We start from the raw sequence: 17,097 nt of genomic DNA on the forward strand, positions 1-17,097 counted from the left end.
ACATTGTTAGGCTCCTGCCTGCTCTGCATCCACAATTTAATTAGATGTGTAATAAATGTGTCAAATCTATCAGTGGTGTAAAACATTTCACTGCAGTGAATTTACATCCTTGATTTGTATTGTTCACAAATAGCTTATTATGGCTAACTGTGTTTACTTGTTTATCCTAAAAAAAAAAAAATAATAATCTTCTTTCATTTACATTGATTTGTCCAATTTTCCATGAGGGAAATATAATCACCCACAAATAAGAAGAAAAAATTCAAAGTTGACTGATGAGATGCTGCTTTAAGACACATGGTTCAATTATGGTAAAAGCATTCTCTCTTTGTTGCAAGATTCCAAAATTGCAACAGGAGTAACGCAAAAACTCAACAAGAAGTTTGAGGAAGGATTTTCCACATACCATAATTTCCTCTATTGAGCAGTGATTGAGTATTATGCATAGCCAACATAAATTATTTGTTAGAATAGTTTCCTTGATACTAAAATGAAAAATAAAAAAAAATCTTAATAAATAAATACATTTTCTCTAAAGATTTTTTTTTTAAACAGAATTGAAAAACCTCAGTCTTAGATATTGAAGTGATTGTGAAAGTCATGCTATTAAGAAGGGAATACATAAAGGCAAACTCCAGTTTAAAAAGTCCGCAGGATTCTGCATTATATCAAAGCTAGTCTTCTCCTCCGACTCAGCCACTAGAGCAGTCTCCTCTTCGCTGCCCCAGCTGCAGAAAGAGCCCAGGAAAACTCAAGGAGGAGAATATTCAGGGAAGTATTGCTGTGTGCCTGCCACTGCTATGCGCTACAGCTGAAGACCAAGTACTGGACTAGCAGAGTTTTCCTCCCTGACTCAACACAGCTGTTGCTACACTGTTACATTCCGGTACAGCGTTCCTTAGGGGGGGGATAGTCTCGGTGAATTACTTCTCTCCTATCTCACTGGGTGTCAAGGTGTATGCCAACATGTCTGAAAATCTGTGCTTAAATTGCTGAAGTGTTAATCCAAAAGGCACTACCTGAACAACTCCTTTGAACTGAATTGGGTTGGAATTAGGCCAAATAAACTTCCTTACTTTCAAAAATCATCATGGAGAATAGAATTAACTAGCACCAAAGTTTATTACACAGGCACTGGACACAAATGCATTCAACATAATCAAGCTGCTACTTCTCACATTTTAATTATAGGAAAAGCATTGTAAAAGTCAGACTTCCATTAAAAACAGGCAGTTTAACAAGACCTAATAATAAAATTTTTATCAATAGGAATATTCAGAATGAACTTTCTGTGTACAAATTAGATTTTAAATAGCAGGTTCATTTCTCTGGTGATCTAATTTAGGTTTTGGTATCAAACAATGTTTCAAACACGTAAAAAACCTCCTATGGCAAATTTTTATCCCTAATGTTTTCCAGCTGGTCTCTAATAACTATTCCTAATTGTACTTGTTAAAAAGCAGATTTATGAATCTCAATTACACTGGTTTTACTTATCCTACAGCAATTTTTCTGTACCAACCAAGGCTATTTCAAGATAGAAAAAAGTTTTATGTGGGTGACAGAATAATTATGAAAATAAAAAAGTGCCTTTTATACAACTTAATTCTTAGTAATTCTATTTCAATAATCCAAAAGAGAAAATATGGCATGCAATAACAATTTTTGGAACTTTGTTCATTCCACAAGTTACAAGGTACTTTTATTACTAGGATACTGAGCTTTGCTTCTGTGCCTTACTGTGAATATAAAGATTTACATCATTCTCAGTGAATCTATTTTAATTTTCTTTGCAAACTTAATATCCTGATTCAGCAAAGTACGGAGATGCAAGCTTACTCTAAGCACACACTGAAGACATCAGTCAATGTAAATTTTCCTGAAATTCATGCAGGGCAGCTTCAGCAAAGTTGGTAAGTGTACGCTTATCTTTAAAGTTTAATGTGACCACATCTTCAGCAGGTACCCAGGTAGCTATTTAACTATTTTGCTGACCAATGTCCAATGTTGTAAAAGAAAAGTTCAAATATATCCTTGCAAAAAAATGGCCTCCCTCCCATGACTAATACATACTCTAATACCAGTTCTCACCTAGCCTCAGTGTAAACATATGCTATACAAAATTTTATGTCATCTTACTGTGAAATGCATTCTTAAAGACACCCTTTACACCTCCTTAGTTGCAGGACTTACAAGACGGCTTTGCAGTTAGGATTCAGATATTAAACAGTATCAGCTACATCTTTGCAAGAGTGTTCTCCATCACCCACAGAAACTTAAGAAAATTAGTATATATGACTATGTGCCTGCTATGCCATGTTTATGAAAAAGCAAAGCTTCCACAATTCAATAGGACAAAAAAAACCTGTAAGTGACATAAACCATTTCAGACTAAAATACATCCCGTATATGTGAAGAAACTTCTGCTACAAACACATTTTTTTATTACTGTCTCCTACAACTTTCCCAGATGGCCAGGTAGCGGCTATTCCTTGAGGGTGACCATATGCTCTACAGTTAGTGAGTCATGTCTCTGATTAACATTCAGATCTCTGACAAATGCTCACGAAACCAGAGCTGGAGACCAAGACCTTTATGACTCAAAGAGGGAAAAGAGGCTTTTCCATGCCAAATTCTGAAAGTCACAGTCATTATACCTAGTGTAATAGCCATGAGCATTCTACCTGACCACCACTTCTGGCCAAGGCAGTGGACCAAGCCGTCGTCTTTCTGCAAGTTTCCGTTCATTACTAGGCTGAATATAGACACAAGAATGCTATTTTTACAACGTTACGCTACAACCTTGTCCATTGTTGCAGCCAAATGCTTTGGCTTGAAAACTGGACTTCAGATATGTGTTAAGTAATACACAATGAATTCTCATCCAAAAGCAAAAAAAAGAAAAAGAAATGCTAGAGTGCATGCAAAGCTCTGCTCTGGGCGCAGAGCAGTTAATACATGCCTGCTGTCCACTCGACATTTTCCTTAAAAGCTGCTGTGAAAAAATCAGATTTCTCCCCAGAAGTATCATGATTGAAAGTAGCAACTTGAAAACAGCAATGTTTTTATGGGCTCCTGTGAAGAGTATTCTCCAGTGCTCAGTAGGGCGAATCCAACCTTCTCAAAAATACTGATCCCATTATTCAGTTTTGGTAATTAAAATGTTTTCTAAATGATTGTTCCCCAGCAGGAGGAAATTGATTAATTTTAATGCATTATTGTATTTTAGCATGAAACAACTTTTTTTCCCCCCTTCCTCTTATTCCCACTATTTGCAGATGAATTATTTAGATGTGAAGATTTTTCTACTGGATTTGATATGAAGCTTTAGGGAGTAAATGGAGAAACACAAAGAGTGCCTCATCATTCGCAAGTTCAATTTCTTTCTATTTGACTATTGATTAGTAGAGCGTATATCTTGAGGAAATGGCTTGACTAAGGGAACACACATCTAAAAGTGACCTCAAGAGAAATTACATATTTAGAAACGCATTTAGGCGTTTCATTATACACTGCTTTTTAAAACAAGTTGTTCCTTGCTTCCTTTTTTTTAAACCAGGTCATAGAATCTTATTTAATTTAAATATATTTCAATAACACTATCAGTACCATTTACAAACATAGTGCCTCTTCTTTAGGCCCAACCTGTGAGTTGTTTAAACCACACCCATTGAGTTCAGTTGGCTTTGAGTTAGGCTGTTGGTTACTCACATGAGAGTTACAGAAGTTGAAGAAGCAGACTCTGGGACAGCTAACTTCAAACACTGGTTCAAAACTAGATCCTATCCCACCTGAAGAAGAGAGATGCGTGTATCTTACAATTCTATCATAGCAATAAATATTTTAAATAACTAAGATTATTTTGTGTTTGTGTTCATTTTCGCAGGAGTTTTGAGTAGAATCAGTGCTGACACAGATGACCTAACATTAAATAGTTTTGTGAAACAATGTTTCTCCTGCTCTCAACAATTTTTTGCTTTTTACAAAGACTTCTGCTTGATTAGAAATTAGAAGAATGAAAGTCCAGTATGATTTTATGAGAGAACAACACTTTGCTTACATATCCAGTTCTACTTTCAAGCAGACTTCAGATAGATGAGAAAACTGGTATATAATCAGATCTTCTGGAATGAAACTATTATCATCCAATTGCACAAAATATAGCAACAAACTGGAACAGAACTAATTGGCTTTGGACTTAGCAGCAACTGACAGCAGTCACCTCCATAAAATTCAGAGAAATGAGCGCGGTAGACTGGTTTATAGCTAACGCAAGACTAATTGGCCTAGGGATGCATACAGTACTCACAAGAACTTTGCACAGGATCTTGGAGCGCTCGACAAATATGTTAAGATTAAAAAAATATCAGAAGCATTAGCATTCCCAGAAAATACAAGGCACTGATATTAGAGGCACTCTTTGACAAAGCCAAGAACAGGCTTCACCTTTACTGATTCTGTAACACATCTCTTTTTCTGGCAGTAGATTTATCCAATAAACAACAGTAACCATAACATTTATTACTTAATATCAAATTTACTAAAGTGCTCAAAGGTCCCAAGCAGAATGAAGGCCTATATATTACGTAAAGCCATCCAAAGAAACTGTTTGTCCTAAAAAACTTGCTGTCCTACATATCTGTGATGAAAGTCTCATCTTCAAAAGAGCAGCAAGACTTCAGTGCAGCTGAATATCCCGACTGCTAGCACTTTCCACTATTGTGGACTTAGTTTTGAGTTCAGGTTTGAAACTCAGCTCTAGTAGTGGCTGAAAACAATAAAAAGTGATGTCCTTCATATAGCAAAGTTACGAATGTATGTTACAATACACTAGTGAGCAACACAGAGGCTACATTATATTTTTGGCATACGCTATAAATTTAAGTCTTGTGTACAATTAAAAAAAGAACATTACAGTACGAAGGAGAATGGCATGAATATCACCTTATCCTATTTCCAAACAGCCTAGTATCTGATGCCTTTGCATAATTAGTTTTAGCTAGATGAGAAGAGTTCTTTGTCCATTATGAATTCCTTGGTAATGAATAACAAGCTATTTCACTAATGCAAGAAAATACTTATTTGTATTGAAAGTATACGTCTTTTTTTCTTGTATGACAGACAACATGCAACACAAGACTTCTTTTAATTCATACACAGATGTTCAAAATGTTAGCTAGAAAGAAAGACTCTGACTAGCAGCTGGGGTTTCAGTATGAAATGCAAGCACTCAAGCACTGCTTGCTCTTTGAGTGGATCAGGTGGTCTAAACGGGGATCATATCTGCTCATAAGAAGATCTTTCTCACTGGGGCTTAAGAATTTACCTGAAGTGATGTAACTTTTTAAGACTGCATTCTTCACAGTGCTAACCAGAATGATTCATGACAGCAGATGTACTAACCCTCACACACAAGGAGCCAAGCTTATAATTTACAACATAGCCTCCTAACAGTGATATTTTTATGCATACTGACTTACACAATTTCTTCTCCAGAACTCTAATGCAAGAGTTAAGACTTCTAGTGCTTTTTTTCCCCCCATGCAATGTAATAAACAAGTGGTATGCAAGCACCCCAGAATACAGAAAAGAACCGTTTTTAAATGAAAAAGGAAACCTTTTTGTAAAGAGAGTGAGTGTTCCTAAATGGGTTCACTGAAGTAAATCCAGCACTAACAAAAGTATAGTGCTGTCTGTTAGCAATGACAAAGAAAAAAAACCTAAAAAACACAAACAAAACAACAAACAAAACAGAAGCATTAAAAAGAACTCTAGTAATGTCTTCTAGTGAATTCAGCATCCTTGAAAGAATACTGGGCAGGTTTGTTCACTTCTCAGTGACAACTAAGTATTTAATTCAACCCAATTTCACACAATCACAGAATAGTAGAGGTGGAAAGGGACCTCCGGAGGTCATCTGCTCCAACCACCCTACTCAAGCAGGGCCACCTTGAGCCAGTTGCCCAGGACCATGTCAGGGCTCCAAAGATGGAGACTCCATATCCTTGGAGTTTTGTAAGATTACTTCCTTGTTTTGTATAATTATGTGCCTAGCTTTTTGAAATGTGCCTAAAGACACATCTACATACGGCTTGATCTACGGTCAATGGTTCAATGTCCGGATGGAGACCAGTGACGAGTGGAGTCCCTCAGGGGTCCGTACTGGGACTGGTGCTGTTCAATATATTTATCAATGACATGGACAGCGACATTGAGTGTACCCTCAGCAAGTTTGCAGATGACCCCAAGCTGAGTGGTACGGTTGAGACACCAGAAGGATGGGATGCCATCCAGAGGGACCTGGACAAGCTGGAGAGGTGGGCCTGTGTGAACCTCATGAGGTTCAACAAGGCCAAGTGCAAGGTTCTACACCTGGGTCGGGGTAATCCCCGGGATCAATACAGGCTGGGGGATGAAAGGATCAAGAGCAGCCCTGCTGAGAGGGACTTGGGGGTACTGATAGACGAAAGGCGGGACATGAGCCAGCAATGTGCGCTGGCAGCCCAGAGGGCAAACAGTGTCCTGGGCTGCATCAAGAGAAGCGTGGCCAGCAGGTCGAGAGAGGTGATTCTGCCCCTCTGCTCTGGTGAGACCTCACCTGGAGTACTGCGTTCAGCTCTGGAGCCCTCAGCACAAGAAGGACATGGAACTGTTGGAGCGGTTCCAAAGGAGGGCTACAAAAATGATCCGAGGGCTGGAGCACCTCTCCTGTGAGGACAGGCTGAGAGAGTTGGGCTTGTTCAGCCTGGAGGAGAGAAGGCTGCGGGGAGACCTGATTGCAGCCTTTCAGTACTTAAAGGGAGCCTATAGGAAAGATGGGGACAATCTTTTTAGTAGAGACAGCAGTGACAGGACGAGGGGTAATGGTTTTAAACTAAAACAGGGTAGGTTTAGGCTGGATATAAGGAAGAAGTTCTTTGCAATGAGGGTTGTGAAACACTGGAACAAGTTGCCCAGAGAGGTAGTGGAGGCCCATCCCTGGAAACATTCAAGACCAAGTTGGACAGGGCTCTGAGCAACCTGATCTAGTTAGTGCTGTCCCTGCTCACTGCAGGGGGGGTTGGACTAGATGACCTCTAGGGGTCCCTTCCGACCCAAAACTTTCTATGATTCTATACCCAAATATTGTCCTTTACGAGTTTTATGTCCTCCTTGTGCACAACTTCCTTTTCCAGAATTAAGCTGAATTCCTTTCACTCTCTCTTCTTATTCTCTTTGGTGCTGTCACCAATAAACTCCCAAACTCCCATTATTCCAAACACCAATGAGGTGTCTGTTGACTATCAGATCCTCCAAAAAAATCTCCCAAAGCACCTGGAAAGCTGCAACTCAAAGGCAGCTGGGGATTGCACTGCCGAAGCCAGACACAGAAAAACTTGGACACAAGATCCGTTAAATTTACAACAATGGCCAAACCGAGGCCATGTTCCATCATGGAGTGAAAAAGTAACACTGAGATACCAGCCCTTCCCCTTTCTAGGTGCTGCTTCATGCACAATTCAGCAGGACAGAATAGTCAGAAACTAACAATTTACGTACACCTTCAGGTAAATACACTGTACTATATTACTAAAATTTACATCACAACAGCACTTTTACAAGCTCAGAATACGTTCCTCTTCACCTTCGGTAGTCTGCACATTGGTAGGCTGTGTATGAAAGTCAGAGTCTATTTCATTCTAGAGTACCTGTGCAAACACATTGCTTTTACAAAAGTCAACAGAACTATGAGTTCGGCTTCCAGTTCACATTATTTCAAGTAGGTCTCCTGTTTTTTGAATACCTGCATACAGAAGAAACAACCTAAACTTAGCTCTCTACTACAAGAGAACGCAGACCCTAAAACTGTCCTTTGCTAATGTTCTATCGAGCTGCCCTTTAAGTGGAAAACGTTATCCTTAAACAAAAACTAAAAGAGTACTATGGAGCAAAAGACAACAGAAAGACCTGGAGGAAAATAAGAGCGCAGGGGCAAAAAAAACTTCTGCTAAAAAAAAATTAGGAGGACATCTGGATTATCTAGAAACCATCAGCATTAAACGCTGGATGTTAATCAGTACAGCAGCATCCTGCTAACTGTTTGTCTCTCTGTCAAGTAAAAGGATTTTGCACACCATACACAGATCTGATTCCTCACTTCAGCATTCTCATTTAACTCAATAATTTCTGGGTGAGTCTTTTATCTGTTGCTGAATTTTATTTAGTTGTCTCTCTGTCTCCTCTTGTTTATTTTCATAATTGTGTTTTTCTTGCTCTTTTCTACATATAAAAGTGACTTTCTATATGATTCCTACCCATACACCTCTGCCTGCCAAGCTATTTTCCATTACCTTTCTTGTTAAACATTGTTTGCCCCTTATCCAGAGTTCCCACATTTTTTGCGTTTTACCGATCAGAGCAAGAGCAACAAGCTCAGTTTCCAGGCTGCACTCAGATGATCCACAAAGAATCCCATGGAAATTATTTTGAGAAATAAATTTCACTTACGTCTCTATCAGCCAAAGCGGTACAATATAAATCGAAAAGAAAGATCAAGAAAAATAAAACTTTGCAAAATTCCTGTGGATTGGAATGGATGCAGCGCCTGCCTCAACTACTAAGAGCACCCACTGCCTTTGTTTGTTAACTGACACCTGGCTATCTGCTGACCACAAACAGCAGATGGTATTTTGTCATTCAACAGACCTCAGTTTACATAAATCACAACTCCTGCCCTAAAGAGTTTATAGTCCAGTGCTAGGTAACAAGTGGATGGATCCTCTCCCGCAACAGGCAGCACCATGCAAATGGGTCTCCTTCCATTTGCAGCATACAAATCTTTCTGCATGTTTGACCATCATTATTTGCTGTAAAAGAATATTTTGTAAATATAATTTACCACTGCTGTAACTTCTGTGACTTATTCCCAGTAGCCCTCACTGCAGAGACTGCATCGAATCAATCCTCAATTACTATGCAAATACTTCCTATAGGCTACTGATGTCTTTCCTTTCAAAAACGTAACACATAATTAACGACAGCGATAATGGCACCAAAGACTCCAAATCAAAAGAACTTCTCACTGTAATTTGCACTTATCACCAGTAAAGAAGACTGATTTGTTAGAGTGCTTATCATTGAAGATTTTTGCAGTCTTCTGGAAAAGTAATTATTAGCAGTTCTAGCCAGTGACTGCAGGTACTGTACTTTGCTCCTTAAAACAAAATTCTACATAACCAAGTATTAAGTTTTCCTGTCATAACATTACCTGGTAATAGTTTGGGCTACACCCAAAAATCCTCATTCAAGGAAAGGTTACAGGAAAACAGCAAAACATCACGCTGTACTCTGTGTAAGACAGATGCACAGGTCTGTCCTGCTTTAACACTACCGCAATCAAAACTCATCATACCTAAACTAAAACTGAGAGTTACAAACGATAATTTTCAAATTTGTTCATACATTCATTTACAAAAAAGTTCTTGGTCTTTTTATCTTTGTTTACAAGTAAAATGGAAACTAGGCATAATTATGAAAGGGCGGGATTCATCTCACCAAATCTGAGAAAACCAAAATTTAGATGCCTGGCCTGGTCTGGTCTGGTAGTCCTTCTTGAGGGCTAGCAGAGTACCAGGAACTACCTTGACTTCCTTGGAGGAAGGGGGCAGGCGTCATATCCAGAAGGCATCCTAAAGATGATACCTTTTGCAAAAACAAGCCTTCAAATGTCTAATCCCTTTACAAAGAAACACTGGTACAGAACTCTTCTTCCCCTAGCATTTCAGTGCATGACTAGTCACAAGGTGTTTTGTAGAAGGCAGTGCATAATAACACTGAGAAGTAAATTTTCTGATGCCTGAATTGCATCTGTAAAATAACTGATTGGCCCTATGTGGTTGATAAAATGCCTACCTGAAATATGCAGAAAAAAGGAAATTAGGAGAAGGGATGAAGAACATTGCCACATTAGACATTTTTACTAAGTTTGAGAAATGGTAGGTGTTATAACCTTAATGGTTTTGATTTGTCTTATCCACTTTAACACACAGTTAATACGATTTCAAATTAATCAGTCAGCACTTCTTTAAAGAGATATTTGCAGCTTTTACATTTAAATGAAGACAAACAAAAGTATAATTTATGCCATAATAATGACATATAAAGTATCATTGTTTTAATTCTTTAATAGAATTAAGCTAGCTGTGGCAAGTAGATAAAACCCCTTTGAACAGTGAAACATTGTTATAGTTTGCCTTGTCAAGGTTCCTGCTTCTCAGAATATTTATGATTTTACCGTTCCTCGAGAACCATAAATGACACAGCATGTCAATGAGACAGTTTCAATCTCAGTCTGGATATTTCCATCCAGAACTAAGGTATAATTCAGTCTCCATCCCCAGGTAACCCCAGCCTTTCTCTTTACACTGTTAGCAAAGGGCTTGCTACTGGACTTCCTCCTGAGAAACAAATTCTATACCTTGTGCTAACCCCCATGACTTCGCCAAGACTGCATGGAATGCAAATGAATGCAGCATTTCACTGTGAATTAAAAAAGCACGAATCAGACCCCAGTGTACACAGGGCAACGACAGTTTTCTGGAGTGACTGCCTGTCAGGTAGGTACTAGACTGTCACGCACAACTCACTTGACAAACTGAGTGTCAATGAAGTCACCTACCAGTGTCCTATGCTGCTACCAAAAGCATGTTGGCTGCTAAATGACTTTACATTCTTTTTTCTTTTTCTACTGAGCTTATTTTAGAAAGGTTGTATATCAATCTGGAAAGTGCTGTGAACATGATGTTATCATAATGGTACCATATGCCAGTCGACTACTTACAAATCATCCATGCTTCCCTCACTTGGTAGATTTTAAAAGCATGATAAAGAACTTGATTCTCCTAACGCTTACACTGGCTTTATAGCGGTATACTTCTATGTTTTTATGCTGGTAAAAAACAGGATGAAAAATTTGTACCAAACCCTCTAAAAACCTTTAAAGGCTCTTAAAATGGCTGTGTCAAATGACAATTTTTACTATTCAAGTATTTGCCTCAAAATCAGATGTGAGTGTTAAAGATTCAAACCTCGTCAAAAAGTAGAATATGCTCCCAAATCACCATATCTAGCCGTACAATCCACGGAAATAGGTTACACCCTTTAATTCAAGAGCTTTGGAGTTTTTAATTTACCTTGCTGGTTTGGCCCCTTAAGGAGATAACTGTGAATTCCAATGCTCCACCTCATAATTCCTCTGTACATTTTTCCTACCTTCTTTGTTCCAGAGAAAGCAGATTTTCACGTGTTCACAACACTCCATAAACTTGCAAAAAATCAGGTACCGTAAGACTTGTGATAAAAACAGGAGGTTAGCAACAGCCTAGACCTTAACAAGGAATCCAAGAAAACAGGTCACAGAAAACTTCAGCTGCATATCTGAACTTAAGAGAACCTGAACCCATTTCCACTCATATCTACCAGTTAAATTAAAATATTAAATACAAAATTTAAAAAAAGGAAAGGATTTGTTCACAAATTTCACACTTGGCTAACCTTTAAGCTGTCATATTCTAGCAGTTCTCTGGTCCCTTTTGAACTCTAAAATATTTTTCAGAGTGACTACTAGTGCTCACAAAGTGTGTTGGGTTGAAAAACCTAGAAAATGAAGTATGAGAAGTTAGAGCACAGAACTATTCTCGCTCAGCTACCATGTCTTACTCCTCTTCCAGGCCCAGCATATCTCTAGCAGTGAATATTATTTCAGTCTCATGCCTATTCATTCATTAGCCTTTATAATCAGGCTGTTACTAGGAGAAATGCTCAGCACCAGTTCTTATTGTAAAGCAAAAAGTTAGGCCTACCAGTTCTGATCTTGTTTGTAATTTGGTGCAAGTTGGATGTGCTCTTCCTTCCTGTTGCGTTTCTGCAAGCAGGCTAAGTGGTGACCTTCGTCTCGTATCTCTCTCCCGCTCTCAGAAAGAAGCTTTCATACAAATTTCAGTACTTTCCCTTTAGAGCAGCAGGCAGATAGGAGAAATGGCCTGAAGGGCTTAGCACTACTGTTCATGTGAAAGTGTTTGTCAACACACTTATCTTAGAGAATTCTGGATTTGTCTTTGGACATCCCAACGGAATACCTTAGATTCTCCGGGCTGTAGCCCACTGTTTTACAGCTACTGAGTCTGATCTTCACAAGGCCGTGAATATGGTCTCTTCATGAATTTTGTTCATAACCTTTAACTCCTAAGGTAAGGGTCACATTTTGTTAGCTCTTAAACAAAATTCCTCCTCTCTACACGCATACACCAACAGTACATCACCCACAGTAATCTCATAGATGTATCATATGTCAGAATTCATCTGGCGATCTTTAAAACTGATTCTACCTGGGATTCGTCTCCTTTGAGAGTAGCTCTTTTAATTTTCTACAAGCTTTTTCATCTCTTTTTCCTTAACATACAGAACTTTCTCACTGAGGTTTCAATCAGTTTTGTGCAAAGAAAAGCACCAATCGCTACTGCAGCACGGTCAGCCTGCACAGTACAGAACAATGAGGTTGAATTTTTTTCATCTTTTCCATTAACATCTGAACAACCCTTTCTAGGGGTAACTCATTTATTCACAATGCTAATCGTGACTACTTTCCTGATTCCATGTTTAACATATTAGTCATTTTTAGTAATATGTGAGACAGGGAAGGACTCAGTTGCCTAAACATAGATGCCAAGTGCTATTTGAGACACCCTAGGAAAACCAAGATATCTGTATAGGGTACCAGATACAACATCTGTCTTGCAGCACAACTGAAGCTGGTGGACCAGCAAGTAGAGACCAGGCAGGATACCCCAGAGAACCTACGCTGATTGCGAGACCTGTATCCTACCTGCAGCTACAGTGTGGTCTAAAGCCCATCACCATCAGTGGAGAAATTCCCAGTGACTCTGGCTTGAATTGGAACCAGACTCTCAGAGTGTCACAGTTTCCTTTGCACAGATAGGCAAGGGAGATGAGCCGTGTAATTAACCCCATGCCTACCAGCACTCCTTTGCAAGATCCAACCAGAATCGACATATTTACATAAAATGACGATAAGAATGAAGTGTGTGCAACAAGAATGAAGTGTCTGAAGAGGTAATTCAAACCCAAAGTGGTACAGATGCACGGTTTCTGGTAATCTGCCACACACTGTCTCCACACTTGGAAGTACACGAAGGCCAACAGCAAGCACACGTTGCAGTGATTAAAATGTAAAAACTAGTGCGGGCACCATACTTGCACACTCCTCAATGCCTGCAGCTCCCATGTTTCAAGAAAAAGAGCTTATTACTTTCTATAAAAGCAACGGCGAACCACACAAAGTCTCCATTTAAATTCCCGCCCCAGAGATTTGCACAGCAGTACCATGAAAAGTAGTAATTATATAGAAGCTTTTAAGTATGCAATTGTAAGCAGCACTTCTCTTTTTAAACTGAACAACTACAGTAGTATCATAAATATTATACTTAAATAGTAGTTCAAACCACATGGTTTTGAAAACAATAACCAAGCACATGCTTTGCAGGAGCACAGAATTAGAAATGTTTTCACAGACAAGGATAAAAGGTTTGCAAGAAATGTGATCACGCAACAGAGAAATAGTTTATACAGGCTGTACTTGAAGGTACATTCACAGTTCCAATATAATTAACCGTTTTCAGAGATATACGGTTTTGCTGTATGCATTTGCTTAAATATTAATTCTGCTGCCTAGCGTTTAGAGCACGATGGATTATTTAAAGTAAAAATGGCCGAATGTCCCATTCATAGTAAATATGCTTACAGCCATGCAACTTATTAAAAGAGAACACTGGCTTTTATTTGATACTTTTGACTTTTTAATACTTTTTAACAGGAGCAACATAATGCAGCTTAATATTGTATATTTTACGTCAGCCATTTTTTTTAACTAAAATTATTAAATTTTATAAAGTAGATGACTGAGTCACCTGAAAGAAAGACAACATTGAAATTCTGTTTTGAAAAACAGGTAGTGACCACGTGACCATTTTCAATGTTTCATATGTTGAAACGCTGAAACACTTTCACCATAAAACTTTTACAGTTCTGCAACAAATTTACTTAGATATTAATAAGAAGCAGAATGAAAGCAAAGTTCAAAAGTTTGAACATTGAACAAGCCTCCAGAGGTCATTACTGATAAACAAGAACTCACACACCTGCATCGAAACTAATTTTAGAAACATCTATCATTACCTTTAAACACATGTGCTTATTAGTACCCATTGTCCTAATGCAAAGCCAATTCAGGTGTCTCACATGAACTTTGACAGACCCCTGACCAGGTCCCATGCAGGTAAACTTGTTCATAAGCTTTTGCAAAACCAGATCCTCAGTCTGTAAAAGCTCACATAAAATCAAATCCTATGATGAGACTGTTTAGCTGGTTTACTCACCTTTATTTCGCACTACCATAAGCAAGGCAATACACCTAAAAGAATCCATCCACCGCACATTAGTCTAAGAAGGAAAACCTGTGGAATTTCATAACGAAGAGGATATGTAAGGAATGTCCAAACGGAGGGACAGAAGAGCTCTGGCTGCACTCTAAGAGAAGTCTAACACAATGGGAAGGATTCAGACTGAGACTTGGATATCCCAGAAGAAATCTGCACAGAGTTAATTAGCCCTGTAATGTGAAATTAAGAGACATAACATCCAATCACCTGACCTGAGATTTCTATTACCAAAATACAGGAGCAAGCATGACCGAGGGGCGGGGGTCTCCCCAATTTCACAGAATATGGAAGGTAGACAGGCTGCTAGATTCTAGTTCATTCATAACTCATATGCCACATATTTGTGTTCTAAACCAGGAGGTCATAAATATACAAACTGTAGGCTTCCTTTTAGCTAACTCTGGACTTTTTTCCAGCGCGGGGGGAAGGCAGGGGCTAACCCCAGCCTTCACAGTATTTAGTGGTCACAGGGTTTATCTAATTTCCAATCGCTGTGGTACTTCGAGAGATGGCTGCCTTGGTTTCACCAAATATTCATCCTCTGCCCACCTCTCCGGGACAACCAGATGCCCAGTGCTTGCAGATGGGTGTTAATAAACACCGGCATCAGAACTCTGTGCTGTCACCTGAGGATCTCAGCCGAGCACTGAATTGGGGAGCTGACGTCCTGACACTCCCAAACTTCTCCCTCTTTGCTAAGCAACATCTGGCAGGGTGGCCAGAGTCCTTCCTAGGCAAAAGAAGGGATTGTTTGGCAGCAGCGAGTAGCACCAGCGAGAGTGAGATTCCAGAAGCTCCCCCATCTCAAGAAACAGGCATCACTTACACACTCCACCCTACAGCTTCTCTCTTGTGCCTCTCCCTACCGCAAAGACCCTCTTCATCAGGAGCCCCGCTAAGTACGAACAAGGGAAGCCGCTACGACCCGAGCAGCGAGTCCACTCGCCCGCGCACAGCAGCAGCCCGAGGACGGGGACACGCAGGGACCAAATCTGCCTCCTGCAACCAGAAGAAAGTTCGTGCCGACACAACACCCCAGTAAACCATGCGGTGGGGGGGCGGCTTCGGAGAGAAGCGCTGATAGGCGGGGGTCCTAATAAAGCCGTAAGATCTCACCCACGCGCTTATCTCCTAGATCAGCACTTCCAAAATCAACGAGAACCCAAAGAAAGCTCGAGGGAAGGGAAAGCAACGGGAGGCTGGAGAGAGATTGCCCCCCCCCGGGCTCGTCCTGAATGCCTGGGCAGTTCCACGAGGAGCAGGGAACGGGGGCTTCCTCCCTTGCAGCCAGAGGGGACAGAGGAAGCTCCTTGCCCCACAGCAGCAGCGCCTGGAACAAACCGGGCGCGGGGGGCCGCAGCTGCAGACGCGGGGGCTCCGGCGCCGCGTACCCCGCAGCGCCCAGCCCCTGTCCCGACTCGCACCTACCTCGGCGGGACCTGGGGCCGGAGCCCCGCCGTCGAGGCCGGCTCCGCGGGGCTGCGGCGGCGGCAGCGCGACGCTGCGAGAGGCGGCGGCGGCGGGAGGCGGCGAGCGGCAGCCCGGGCTGCAACGGCCGAGCCGGGGCCGCTCGCACGGGTGCACCGCGCCGGTGCCGCTGACCAGGGCGGGGAGGCGATGCTGCTGCGGGGGACTCCGGGCACCTCTTTGGCTCTGTTAGCAAAGTTACCGCGGCCACACGACCCACCTTAAACCCGCCTCCCCGCAGGACCCGGGGGAGGGGGAAGGAGGAGGAGGGAGGGAGGAGACGGGGGTGGGGGCTCGGAGCTGTTCGTTCCCCAGCGCAGAACCAAGTCACGGCAGCATCTCTCGGGCTGTCGCTCCGGGATGCAGGGCTGGGCGCACCGGTGCAGCCCCGGCTCCCGAAGGCGCCGGGCTGGGGCCGCGCTCCGCTCCGCTCCCCCCTGGATCCTTGCATTTACGCGCGGTACCACGGGGCCAGCTTCAGAACGCAGAAACTTTCCCGTTTCCTGCGGCGCTGACGCTGATTTTTTTGCTTATTCGTTTGGCGATGGTTGGTTTGTCTTCGCGTTATTTATTTAACAATTTGTTGTTTGGGGGGAGGGGGGTCTAGTCCCGAAGCCTTGGGGTTTGTGTATGTGATTTGGGTTTTTTTTCTCCGGCCGATTCAATTAAAATACCTTAAATAGAGGAAAGGGACACAGAATCAGACCCGCACCCCGGCATCCCAAGGTTGCCGCCCGACCAGTGCATGCGGGAATGAGCAAGCAAACTCTACAGCTGAGGCAGAAACATTCGGCGGCTCAGTAGAGGGTAGGAGCTGGGGGTAAAAACAAAGGCTCCTTGCCTCCTACGGCTGAAAGCAGGGGCTCTCCAGAGCAGAGACCCATCTAACTCCACCGATGTGCTTAGCAGAAGATCGTGCAAACTTCTGGACCCGTTTCAAGTGCCTCGGTTTGCAACTACAGGCGCGCACGCCGTTGTAGGGGCACGCAGACCTGAGCGAACACAGGCAGCTCTCTGACTGCCTGAAGCAACCCCTGGGTGGAGAGAAGCTGGCTAGAGCTGATATCTGGCAAGACTGAGGGGTTGCTGGTAGACAGAGAAAAGCGCGATGGAAAATTTACCTCTGCTCTAGCAT

General features: G+C 41.5%; 1 protein-coding gene across 12 annotated transcripts in view; it reads right to left on the reverse strand.

Annotated features, from left to right (window-relative positions):
- Positions 1-16,003, reverse strand: part of MEGF11 (multiple EGF like domains 11) — a 283,040-nt gene extending 267,037 nt beyond the window's left edge. For all 12 annotated transcript variants that reach the window (XM_075431918.1, XM_075431915.1, XM_075431925.1 and 9 more), the window contains exon 1: positions 15,924-16,003. The gene's annotated coding sequence lies outside the window, so the exon portion shown is untranslated. The remainder of the gene's footprint in view (positions 1-15,923) is intronic.
- Positions 16,004-17,097: the final 1,094 nt, after the last annotated feature.

This window comes from Opisthocomus hoazin, chromosome 10 (assembly GCF_030867145.1).
Source record: "Opisthocomus hoazin isolate bOpiHoa1 chromosome 10, bOpiHoa1.hap1, whole genome shotgun sequence".
Classification (NCBI taxonomy): Eukaryota; Metazoa; Chordata; class Aves; order Opisthocomiformes; family Opisthocomidae; genus Opisthocomus; species Opisthocomus hoazin.